General features: G+C 43.8%; 1 protein-coding gene across 10 annotated transcripts in view; it reads left to right on the forward strand.

The window, feature by feature from the left end:
* The window catches only part of tenm4 (teneurin transmembrane protein 4), a 649,554-nt gene that overhangs the window by 393,141 nt on the left and 243,103 nt on the right, over nt 1-13,310 (forward strand). The gene's annotated exons all lie outside the window — the stretch shown is intronic.

Genomic DNA, 13,310 nt, shown 5'->3' on the forward strand with positions numbered 1-13,310 from the left:
CAGCGTCGACAGTCTGAGACTTCCTTCCAAATGCCACCCTAATCCCTATGTAGTGCACTACTTTTGACCAGGGCCCGTAGGACTCTATACAGTGTTAGGGCCCATAGGGCTCTGGTCAAAAGTAGTGCACTATATAGGGATTAGGGTGGCATTTTGGAGGCTGTCTGAGATTTAAATGAATTAGCAGCCCTTCTGCTTCTCTGTGTAGAAATGGAGACAACAGATAACTTCTCAGTTGAATGAATGAATACATTCATTAGACACCTTAAATACATGTAGTTGTCTCAGTCATTTGAGTATAACAACAAATTTCAAAACATATATACAGTACCAGTTAAAAGTTTGGACACAGCTACTCATTCATGTGCAAAGCTGTCATCAAGGCAAAGGGTGGCTACTTTGAAGAATTGTCATGCCCTGACCATAGGGGGGGGGGTAGTGTCACGCCCTGACCATAGAGAGCCTTTTATTCTCTATGTTGGTTAGGTCAGGGTGTGACTAGGGTGGGTAATCTAGGTTGTTCTATTTCTATGTTGGCCTGGTATGGTTCCCAATCAGAGGCAGCTGTTTATCGTTGTCTCTGATTGGGGATCATATTTAGGCAGCCATTTCCCCACTGTGTTTTGTGGGATCTTGTTTTTGTGTAGTTGCCTGTGAGCACTCCAGACGTCACGTTTCCTTCATTCTTTATTGTTTTTTTTTGTGTGAGTTTCATGGATTAAACATGTGGAACTCTACGTACGCTGCACCTTGGTCCAGTTATTACGACGATCGTGACAAGAATCACAAATATAAAATATATTTTGATTTGTTTTAATGCTTTTTTTGGTTATTACGTGATTCCATATGTGTTATTTCATAGTTTTGATGTCTTATCTATTATTCTACAATGTATAAAATAGTACAAATAAAGAAAAACCCTTGAAGGAGTAGTTGTGCCCAAACTTTTGACTGGTACTGAATATTTTATTTAAAAAAAAAATGTTATCAGGTGGAATGACTAGCTTGGACACTTCGAATGCACTTTACCAAATAACATTTATATTGATGATGAAAGCAAAACAAGCTATACACCCATTTAGCAAGTGGGACATTTCATTATTGTGTTGTTGACATTTCATTATTGTGTTGTTGACATTTCATTATTGTGTTGTTGACATTTCAGGTGTGTTTGTGTTGTGTTGACATTTCATTATTGTGTTGTTGACATTTCAGGTGTGTTTGTGTTGTGTTGACATTTCATTATTGTGTTGTTGACATTTCATTATTGTGTTGTTGACATTTCATTATTGTGTTGTTGACATTTCATTATTGTGTTGTTGACATTTCAGGTGTGTTTGTGTTGTGTTGACATTTCATTATTGTGTTGTGTTGACATTTCATTATTGTGTTGTGTTGACATTTCATTATTGTGTTGTGTTGACATTTCATTATTGTGTTGTGTTGACATTTCATTATTTTGTTGTTGACATTTCATTATTGTGTTGTTGACATTTCATTATTGTGTTGTTGACATTTCAGGTGTGTTTGTGTTGTGTTGACATTTCATTATTGTGTTGTTGACATTTCAGGTGTGTTTGTGTTGTGTTGACATTTCATTATTGTGTTGTTGACATTTCATTATTGTGTTGTTGACATTTCATTATTGTGTTGTTGACATTTCAGGTGTGTTTGTGTTGTGTTGACATTTCATTATTGTGTTGTTGACATTTCATTATTGTGTTGTTGACATTTCATTATTGTGTTGTTGACATTTCAGGTGTGTTTGTGTTGTGTTGACATTTCATTATTGTGTTGTGTTGACATTTCAGGTGTGTTGTGTTGTGTTGACATTTCATTATTGTGTTGTTGACATTTCATTATTGTGTTGTTGACATTTCAGGTGTGTTTGTGTTGTGTTGACATTTCATTATTGTGTTGTTGACATTTCATTATTGTGTTGTTGACATTTCATTATTGTGTTATGTTGACATTTCATTATTGTGTTATGTTGACATTTCATTATTGTGTTGTTGACATTTCATTATTGTGTTGTTGACATTTCATTATTGTGTTGTTGACATTTCAGGTGTGTTTGTGTTGTGTTGACATTTCATTATTGTGTTATGTTGACATTTCATTATTGTGTTGTTGACATTTCATTATTGTGTTATGTTGACATTTCATTATTGTGTTGTTGACATTTCATTATTGTGTTGTTGACATTTCAGGTGTGTTTGTGTTGTGTTGACATTTCATTATTGTGTTGTTGACATTTCAGGTGTGTTTGTGTTGTGTTGACATTTCATTATTGTGTTGTTGACATTTCATTATTGTGTTGTTGACATTTCATTATTGTGTTGTTGACATTTGTTATTGTTGTGCTTTGAGAGCGTACAGTTTAATTCACATATAATTCCCTAACTAAAGTAATCAGGCTGTATGTTATAATAAGTCAGTTGATGTACCAACCAAAGCTTTTATCTCAGGCGGTGATGCAACCCGTCAGGATGCTCTTAATGGTGTAGCTGTAGAACTTTTTGAGGATATGGGGACCAACGCCAAGTCTTTTCAGTCTCCTGACTGGTTGCATCACCGCCTGGTATGACAACTGCTCGGCTTCTGACCGCAAGGCACTACAGAGGGTAGTGCGAACGGCCCAGTACATCACTGGGGCCAAGCTGCCTGCCATCCTGGACCTCTATACCAGGTGGTGTCAGAGGAAGGCCCTAACAATTGTCAACAACTCCAGCCACCCCAGTTATAGACTGTTCTCTCTGCTACCGCACGGCAAGCGGTACCGGGGCACCAAGTCTTGGTCCAAGAGGCTTCTAAACAGCTTCTACCACCAAGCCATAAGACTCCTGAACAGCTAATCAAATGGCTACCCAGACTATTTGCATTGCCTCCTCCCCCCTTCTACGCTCTATGCATAGTCAATAACTCTACCTACATGTACATATTACCTCAATTACCTCGACACTGTTACCCCCTGTATATAGCCTCCACATTGACTCTGTACCGGTACCCCCTGTATATAGCCTCCACATTGACTCTGTACCGGTACCCCCTGTATATAGCCTCCACATTGACTCTGTACCGGTACCACCTGTATATAGCCTCCACATTGACTCTGTATCGGTACCCCCTGTACATAGCCTCCACATTGACTCTGTACCGTAATACCCTGTATATAGCCTCCACATTGACTCTGTACCGTAATACCCTGTATATAGCCTCCACATTGACTCTGTACCGGTACCCCCTGTATATAGCCTCCACATTGACTCTGTACCGGTACCCCCTGTATATAGCCTCCACATTGACTCTGTACCGGTACCCCCTGTATATAGCCTCCACATTGACTCTGTACTGTAACACCCTGTATATAGCCTCCACATTGACTCTGTACCAGTACCCCCTGTATATAGCCTCCACATTGACTCTGTACCGGTACCCCCTGTATATAGCCTCCACATTGACTCTGTACCGGTACCCCCTGTATATAGCCTCCACATTGACTCTGTACCGGTACCCCCTGTATATAGCCTCCACATTGACTCTGTACCGGTACCCCCTGTATATAGCCTCCACATTGACTCTGTACCGGTACCCCCTGTATATAGCCTCCACATTGACTCTGTACTGGTACCCCCTGTATATAGCCTCCACATTGACTCTGTACCGGTACCCCCTGTATATAGCCTCCACATTGACTCTGTACCGGTACCCCCTGTATATAGCCTCCACATTGACTCTGTACCGGTACCCCCTGTATATAGCCTCCACATTGACTCTGTACCGGTACCCCCTGTATATAGCCTCCACATTGACTCTGTACTGGTACCCCCTGTATATAGCCTCCACATTGACTCTGTACCGGTACCCCCTGTATATAGCCTCCACATTGACTCTGTACCGGTACCCCCTGTATATAGCCTCCACATTGACTCTGTACCGGTACCCCCTGTATATAGCCTCCACATTGACTCTGTACCGGTACCCCCTGTATATAGCCTCCACATTGACTCTGTACCGTAACACCCTGTATATAGCCTCCACATTGACTCTGTACCGGTACCCCCTGTATATAGCCTCCACATTGACTCTGTACCGGTACCCCCTGTATATAGCCTCCACATTGACTCTGTACCGGTACCCCCTGTATATAGCCTCCACATTGACTCTGTACCGGTACCCCCTGTATATAGCCTCCACATTGACTCTGTACCGGTACCCCCTGTATATAGCCTCCACATTGACTCTGTACCGGTACCCCCTGTATATAGCCTCCACATTGACTCTGTACCGGTACCCCCTGTATATAGCCTCCACATTGACTCTGTACCGGTACCCCCTGTATATAGCCTCCACATTGACTCTGTACCGGTACCCCCTGTATATAGCCTCCACATTGACTCTGTACCGGTACCCCCTGTATATAGCCTCCACATTGACTCTGTACCGGTACCCCCTGTATATAGCCTCCACATTGACTCTGTACTGGTACCCCCTGTATATAGCCTCCACATTGACTCTGTACCGGTACCCCCTGTATATAGCCTCCACATTGACTCTGTACTGGTACCCCCTGTATATAGCCTCCACATTGACTCTGTACCGGTACCCCCTGTATATAGCCTCCACATTGACTATGTACCGGTACCCCCTGTATATAGCCTCCACATTGACTCTGTACCGGTACCCCCTGTATATAGCCTCCACATTGACTCTGTACTGGTACCCCCTGTATATAGCCTCCACATTGACTCTGTACCGGTACCCCCTGTATATAGCCTCCACATTGACTCTGTACTGGTACCCCCTGTATATAGCCTCCACATTGACTCTGTACCGGTACCCCCTGTATATAGCCTCCACATTGACTATGTACCGGTACCCCCTGTATATAGCCTCCACATTGACTCTGTACCGTAATACCCTGTATACAGCCTCGTTATTGTTATTTACAGCTGCTCTTTAATCATTTGTTTTTCTTACCTCTTACTTTTTTTAGTAATTTTTTTAAACTGTATTGTTGGTTAAAGGCTTGTAAGTAAGCATTTCACTGTAAGGTCTACTACACCTGTTGTATTTAGCATTTCACTGTGAGGTCTACTACACCTGTTGTATTCTGCATTTCACTGTGAGGTCTACTACACCTGTTGTATTCAGCATTTCACTGTGAGGTCTACTACACCTGTTGTATTCAGCATTTCACTGTACGGTCTACTACACCTGTTGTATTCAGCATTTCACTGTGAGGTCTACTACACCTGTTGTATTCAGCATTTCACTGTGAGGTCTACTACACCTGTTGTATTCAGCATTTCACTGTGAGGTCTACTACACCTGTTGTATTCTGCATTTCACTGTGAGGTCTACTACACCTGTTGTATTCAGCATTTCACTGTGAGGTCTACTACACCTGTTGTATTCAGCATTTCACTGTGAGGTCTACTACACCTGTTGTATTCTGCATTTCACTGTGAGGTCTACTACACCTGTTGTATTCAGCATTTCACTGTGAGGTCTACTACACCTGTTGTATTCAGCATTTCACTGTGAGGTCTACTACACCTGTTGTATTCTGCATTTCACTGTGAGGTCTACTACACCTGTTGTATTCAGCATTTCACTGTGAGGTCTACTACACCTGTTGTATTCAGCATTTCACTGTGAGGTCTACTACACCTGTTGTATTCTGCATTTCACTGTGAGGTCTACTACACCTGTTGTATTCAGCATTTCACTGTGAGGTCTACTACACCTGTTGTATTCAGCATTTCACTGTAAGGTCTACTACACCTGTTGTATTCAGCATTTCACTGTGAGGTCTACTACACCTGTTGTATTCAGCATTTCACTGTAAGGTCTACTACACCTGTTGTATTCAGCATTTCACTGTAAGGTCTACTACACCTGTTGTATTCAGCATTTCACTGTGAGGTCTACTACACCTGTTGTATTCAGCATTTCACTGTGAGGTCTACTACACCTGTTGTATTCAGCATTTCACTGTGAGGTCTACTACACCTGTTGTATTCTGCATTTCACTGTGAGGTCTACTACACCTGTTGTATTCAGCATTTCACTGTGAGGTCTACTACACCTGTTGTATTCAGCATTTCACTGTGAGGTCTACTACACCTGTTGTATTCAGCATTTCACTGTGAGGTCTACTACACCTGTTGTATTCAGCATTTCACTGTGAGGTCTACTACACCTGTTGTATTCAGCATTTCACTGTGAGGTCTACTACACCTGTTGTATTCTGCATTTCACTGTGAGGTCTACTACACCTGTTGTATTCAGCATTTCACTGTGAGGTCTACTACACCTGTTGTATTCAGCATTTCACTGTGAGGTCTACTACACCTGTTGTATTCAGCATTTCACTGTGAGGTCTACTACACCTGTTGTATTCAGCATTTCACTGTAAGGTCTACTACACCTGTTGTATTCAGCATTTCACTGTGAGGTCTACTACACCTGTTGTATTTAGCATTTCACTGTGAGGTCTACTACACCTGTTGTATTCAGCATTTCACTGTGAGGTCTACTACACCTGTTGTATTCAGCATTTCACTGTGAGGTCTACTACACCTGTTGTATTCTGCATTTCACTGTGAGGTCTACTACACCTGTTGTATTCAGCATTTCACTGTGAGGTCTACTACACCTGTTGTATTCAGCATTTCACTGTGAGGTCTACTACACCTGTTGTATTCAGCATTTCACTGTGAGGTCTACTACACCTGTTGTATTCAGCATTTCACTGTAAGGTCTACTACACCTGTTGTATTCAGCATTTCACTGTGAGGTCTACTACACCTGTTGTATTTAGCATTTCACTGTGAGGTCTACTACACCTGTTGTATTCAGCATTTCACTGTAAGGTCTACTACACCTGTTGTATTCAGCATTTCACTGTGAGGTCTACTACACCTGTTGTATTCAGCATTTCACTGTGAGGTCTACTACACCTGTTGTATTCAGCATTTCACTGTGAGGTCTACCTCACCTGTTGTATTCAGCATTTCACTGTGAGGCCTACACCTGTTGTATTCGGTGCATGTGACTAATACAATTTCATTTGATTTGAACCAAGGCTTCTATCTCAGATATCCTATAGGGAAATGCACCAAATGTAATAATATACATTATTGATGGTGTGTGTGTGTGTGTGTGTGTGTGTGTGTGTGTGTGTGTGTGTGTGTGTGTGTGTGTGTGTGTGTGTGTGTGTGTGTGTGTGTGTGTGTGCGTTCATGTGTGTGTGTGTGTGTGTGTGTGTGTGTGTGTGTGTGTGTGTGTGTGTGTGTGTGTGTGTGTGTGTGTGTGTGCGTTCATGCGTGAGTGTGTGTGTGTGTGTGTGTGTGTGTGTGTGTGTGTGTGTGTGTGTGTGTGTGTGTGGGTCCTAATCTACACTAACTAGCTCTCTGAATGAAACGCTGTACAGACTCTCCCTCGAATATTTTTTTTTTTTTTTAAATCACATGTGAAATGAAATCCATTTGCATAATTCAACAAAGCTCCACTCTGTAATTATCCAGAGAGAATAGAGGATTGTTCCTTTAAATGTTTGAAAGCCTCTAATGCCATGTTCTGGCTGAAAAGACCAACTCACTCAATCCATTAACAGTAGTACAATCACAGAATACACAAACCAGTAATTATCTTATTAACTGACTGACACTGTACTGTACAGGGGGGGGGGGGGATCAAATATATTGGCAACCTTGCATAATTCACTTTACTTTAATTGAAAGAAGAAAAAAAAATGAAAAAAAAACCCATTCAGTGTTTACGCATTAACATTTGTTTGATTTTGGCACAAGACCAGAAGAAAATAAATTATGACAAATGACATTGAGATTTAGAACTTTGACCCCCCCCCAAAAAAATAATTGACTAAATTATTCAAAGTTCTAATTAATTTGGGTTTGGAGGCAATTATTCTCGTTTACTGTGCAATTTATCTCACCTGTGGTAAGTTTTCAGGTGCCTTCAGGGTAAAAAAATTGTGATTCAACCAGTTTTGAACAAGGAAAAACTTATTTTTTTAAAAATTAACATTCTGCTCCATTTGTAAAGTGCAAGGTTGCCAATATATTTGAGCTGTATCTATCTCCCTGAATAGATGAAATTGGTTCAGCTGATTGGGGCTAATCAGGCACTGATAGGATACATGCATTTTACTAGAAAATGATGGCTGATACAGAGTTAACTGTTTAGACAATAAGTCCTACACTAGCCAAATGTAGTGTACTAGTTTAGGAAATTGGATGGCATTTTACAGAGAGACACAATCTCAGTTTGTGTTTAGTAGAAACTAAGTATTGATATCTAGTGGCCCTTGAGTCAGCTTGTCTAATACCCTCTCCTCTCCTCTCCTCTCCTCTCCTCTCCTCTCCTCTCCTCTCCTCTCCTCTCCTCTCCTCTCCTCTCCTCTCCTCTCCTCTCCTCTCCTCTCCTCTCCTCTCCTCTCCTCTCCTCTCCTCTCCTCTCCTCTCCTCTATTCTCCTCTCCTCTCCTCTCCTCTCCATCTCCTCTCCTCTCCTCTCCTCTCCTCTCCTCTCCTCTCCTCTCCTCTCCTCTCCTCTCCTCTCCTCTCCTCTCCTCTCCTCTCCTCCATCTCCTCTCCTCTCCTCTCCTCTCCTCTCCTCTCCTCTCCTCTCCTGTCCTGTCCTGCTCCGCTCGGCTCTCCTTTCCTCTCCTCTAATCACCTCTCCTCTCCCGTCCCTCTCCACTCCTCCCTTCTCCCGTCCTCTCCTCTCCTCTCCTCTCCCTCTCCTCTCCTCTCCTCTCCTCTCCTCTCCTCTCCTCTCCTCTCCTCTCCTCTCCTCTCCTCTCCTCTCCTCTCCTCTCCTCTCCTCTCCTCTCCATCTCCTCTCCTCTCCTCTCCTCTCCTCTCCTCTCCTCTCCTCTCCTCTCCTCTCCTCCATCTCCTCTCCTCTCCTCTCCTCTCCTCTCCTCTCCTCTCCTCTCCTCTCCTCTCCTCTCCTCTCCTCTCCTCTCCTCTCCTCTCCTCTCCTCTCCTGTCCTGTCCTGCTCCGCTCGGCTCTCCTTTCCTCTCCTCTAATCACCTCTCCTCTCCCGTCCTCTCCACTCCTCCCTTCTCCCGTCCTCTCCTCTCCTCTCCTCTCCTCTCCTCTCCTCTCCTCTCCTCTCCTCTCCTCTCCTCTCCTCTCCTCTCCTCTCCTCTCCTCTCCTCTCCTCTCCTCTCCATCTCCTCTCCTCTCCTCTCCTCTCCTCTCCTCTCCTCTCCTCTCCTCTCCTCCATACTAACATCTCACTCACTCACTCACTGATGAGTCACAGGCCAGAAATAAAACATGAACACCAAATCAACATCTTGTTATATTTCCCAGTGTGGTAAAGCAGAGGGTGTACTTCTCTTCATCACGTTTGAGAGATGACACCCTAATCCCTATACTGAGGATACAAAACATTAGGAACACCATGACATAGACTGACCAGGTAAAAGCTATGATCTCTTCTTGATGTCTTGATGAAGGGGGGGGGGTGACAGGTTGAATTATGTAGGATCCAAAAAAGTGTTAAACAAATCAAAATATATTTTGTATTTGAGGTTCTTCGAAGTAGCCACCCTTTGCCTTGATGACAGCTTTGCTTCACCTGGAATGCTTTTCCAACAGTCTTGAAGGATTTCCCACATATGCTGAGCACTTGTTGGCTTCTTTTCCTTCACTCTGCGGTCCGACTCATCCCAAAACATCTCAATTGGGTTGAAGTCGGGTGATTGTGGAGGCCAGGTCATCTGATGCAGCACTCCATCACTCTCCTTCTTGGTCAAATAGCCCTTACACAGCCTGGAGGTGTGTTGGGTCATTGTCCTGTTGAAAAATAAATTATAGTCCCACTAAGTGTAAACCCGATTGGATGGTGTATCGCTGCAGAATGCTGTGGGAGCCATGCTGGTTAAGTGTGCCTTGAATTCTAAATAAATCACTGACAGTGTCACCAGCAAAGAACCCCCACACCATCACACCTCCTCCTCCATGCTTTACGGTGGGAACTACACATGCAGAGATCATCTGTTCACTTGCTCTTCGTCTCACAAAGACACGGCGGTTGGAACCCAAAATCTCAAATTTGGACTCATCAGACCAAAGGACAGATTTCCACCGGTCTAATGTCCATTGTTTGTGTTTCTTGGCCCAAGCAAGTCTCTTCTTCTTATTGATGTCCTTTAGTAGTGGTTTCTTTGCAGCAATTCAACCATGAAGGCCTGATTCACACAGTCTCCTCTGAACAGTTGATGTTGAGATGTGTCTGTTACTTGAACTCTGAGAAGCATTTATTTGGGCTGCAATTTCTGATGCTGGTAACTCTAATGAGCTTATCTTCTGCAGCAGAGGTAACTCTGGGTCTTCCATCCCTTTAGTGGTCCTCATGAGCAAAGCATTTATTGACTGCACTTGAAGAAACTTTCAAAGTTCTTGACATTTTCCATATTGACTGACCTTCATGTTTTAAAGTAATTGATGGACTGTCATTTCTCTTTGCTTATTTGAGCTGTTCTTGCCATAATATGGACTTGGTCTTATACCAAATAGGGCTATCTTCTGTATACCACCCCTACCTTGTCACAACACAACTGATTGGCTCAAACGCATTAAGAAGGAAAGAAATTCCACAAATTAACTTTTAACAAGGCACACCTGTTAATTTAAATGCATTCCAGGTGACTACCTCATGAAGTTGGTTGAGAGAATGCCAAGAGTGTGGCTATTTGAAGAATCTCAAATACAAAATATATTTTGATTTGTTTATTAACACTTTTTTGGTTACTTCATGATTCCATATGTGTTATTTCATAGTTTGTACAATGTAGAAAATAGTAAAAATAAAGAAAAACCCTTGAATGAGAAGTTGTTCTAAAACTTTTGACCGATAGTGTAGATGAAGGGGAGGATGACGGGTTAAAGAAGGATTTTTAAGCCTTGAGACAATTGAGACATGGATTGTGTATGTGTGTCATTCAGAGGGTGAATGGGCAAGACAAAATATTTAAGTGTCTTTGAACGGGGTATGGTAGTAGGTGCCAGGTGCACCGGTTTGTGTCAAGAACTGCAACGCTGCTGGGGTTTTTCACACTCAACAGTTTCCTGTGTGTATCAAGGATGGTCCATCACCCAAAGGACATCCAGCCAACTTGACACAACTGTGGGAAGCATTGTAGTTAACATGGGCCAGCATCCCTGTGGGAAGCATTGTAGTTAACATGGGCCAGCATCCCTGTGGGAAGCATTGGAGTCAACATGGGCCAGCATCCCTGTGGGAAGCATTGGAGTTAACATGGGCCAACATCCCTGTGGGAAGCATTGTAGTTAACATGGGCCAACATCCCTGTGGGAAGCATTGTAGTTAACATGGGCCAACATCCCTGTGGGAAGCATTGGAGTTAACATGGGCCAGCATCCCTGTGGGAAGCATTGGAGTTAACATGGGCCAACATCCCTGTGGGAAGCATTGTAGTTAACATGGTCCAACATCCCTATGGGAAGCATTGTAGTTAACATGGGCCAACATCCCTGTGGGAAGCATTGTAGTTAACATGGGCCAACATCCCTGTGGGAAGCATTGTAGTTAACATGGGCCAACATCCCTGTGGGAAGCATTGTAGTTAACATGGGCCAACATCCCTGTGGGAAGCATTGTAGTTAACATGGGCCAACATCCCTGTGGGAAGCATTGTAGTTAACATGGTCCAACATCCCTGTGGGAAGCATTGTAGTTAACATGGGCCAACATCCCTGTGGGAAGCATTGTAGTTAACATGGGCCAACATCCCTGTGGGAAGCATTGTAGTTAACATGGGCCAACATCCCTGTGGGAAGCATTGTAGTTAACATGGGCCAACATCCCTATGGGAAGCATTGTAGTTAACATGGGCCAACATCCCTGTGGGAAGCATTGGAGTTAACATGGGCCAGCATCCCTGTGGGAAGCATTGTAGTTAACATGGGCCAGCATCCCTGTGGGAAGCATTGGAGTTAACATGGGCCAGCATCCCTGTGGGAAGCATTGGAGTTAACATGGGCCAGCATCCCTGTGGGAAGCATTGGAGTTAACATGGGCCAGCATCCCTGTGGGAAGCATTGGAGTTAACATGGGCCAGCATCCCTGTGGGAAGCATTGTAGTTAACATGGGCCAGCATCCCTGTGGGAAGCATTGGAGTTAACATGGGCCAGCATCCCTATGGGAAGCATTGGAGTTAACATGGGCCAGCATCCCTGTGGGAAGCATTGGAGTTAACATGGGCCAGCATCCCTCAGTGTATAGGCACTTCTTCCAATAGGGTTCTGATCAATAGTAGTGAACTATATAGGGAATAGGGTGCTATTTGGGATGCAGACATATAGAGCTACCACTAGCCTCATAACCCATGAGCACTCAACCCTATTTTAATTCAATCGGACGTGTTGAAGTTCCTATAGGTATGTTCTCGTTGGATTGGATTCTCCTCTTCCTCCCCTCCTCGTCGTGTGACAATAGAAAGGGAAGAGAGGGAAAACGGAGAAGCATACATTTAGTTAATTCCTCCACAATCCATGTCCTTTCTTTGTAATGGTCTTACTAGATTTCTTCTGTCAAAAGGGATTATGAGGTGCAGGAATGTATTTTCAGCGGCCAGCAGACAAGGTAGTGGAGCAAGACCCTCTTCCTCACAATAACTTCTGGATGTGTTCTTCTCTTCACCCTGTCCGTCTCCTCCTCCTCCTCCTCCTCCTCCTCTCTCTCTCTCTCTCTCTCTCTCTCTCTCTCTCTCTATCTCTCTCTCTCCATCTCTCTCTCTCTCCCTCCATCTCTCTCTCTCTCTCTCTCTCTCTCTCTCTCTCTCTCTCTCTCTCTCTCTCTCTCTCTCTCTCTCTCTCTCTCTCTCTCTCTCTATTTATCTCTCCTCTCTCTCTCTCATTCTCTTACTGTCTGCCTTCCTTCCTTCCCCTCCCTCTATTCTCTCTGTCTCCCTTCCCCTCCCTCTATTCTCTCTGTCTTCCTTCCCCTCCCTCTATTCTCTCTGTCTTCCTTCCTCTCCCTCTATTCTCTCTGTCTTCCTTCCCCTCCCTCTATTCTCTCTGTCTTCCTTCCTCTCCCTCTATTCTCTCTGTCTCCCTTCCCCTCCCTCTATTCTCTCTGTCTTCCTTCCCCTCCCTCTATTCTCTCTGTCTCCCTTCCTCTCCCTCTATTCTCTCTGTCTTCCTTCCCCTCCCTCTATTCTCTCTGTCTCCCTTCCTCTCCCTCTATTCTCTCTGTCTTCCTTCCCCTCCCTCTATTCTCTCTGTCTCCCTTCCTCTCCCTCTAT

The sequence above is a fragment of the Salmo salar genome, chromosome ssa20, assembly GCF_905237065.1.
Source record: "Salmo salar chromosome ssa20, Ssal_v3.1, whole genome shotgun sequence".
Lineage (NCBI taxonomy): Eukaryota > Metazoa > Chordata > Actinopteri > Salmoniformes > Salmonidae > Salmo > Salmo salar.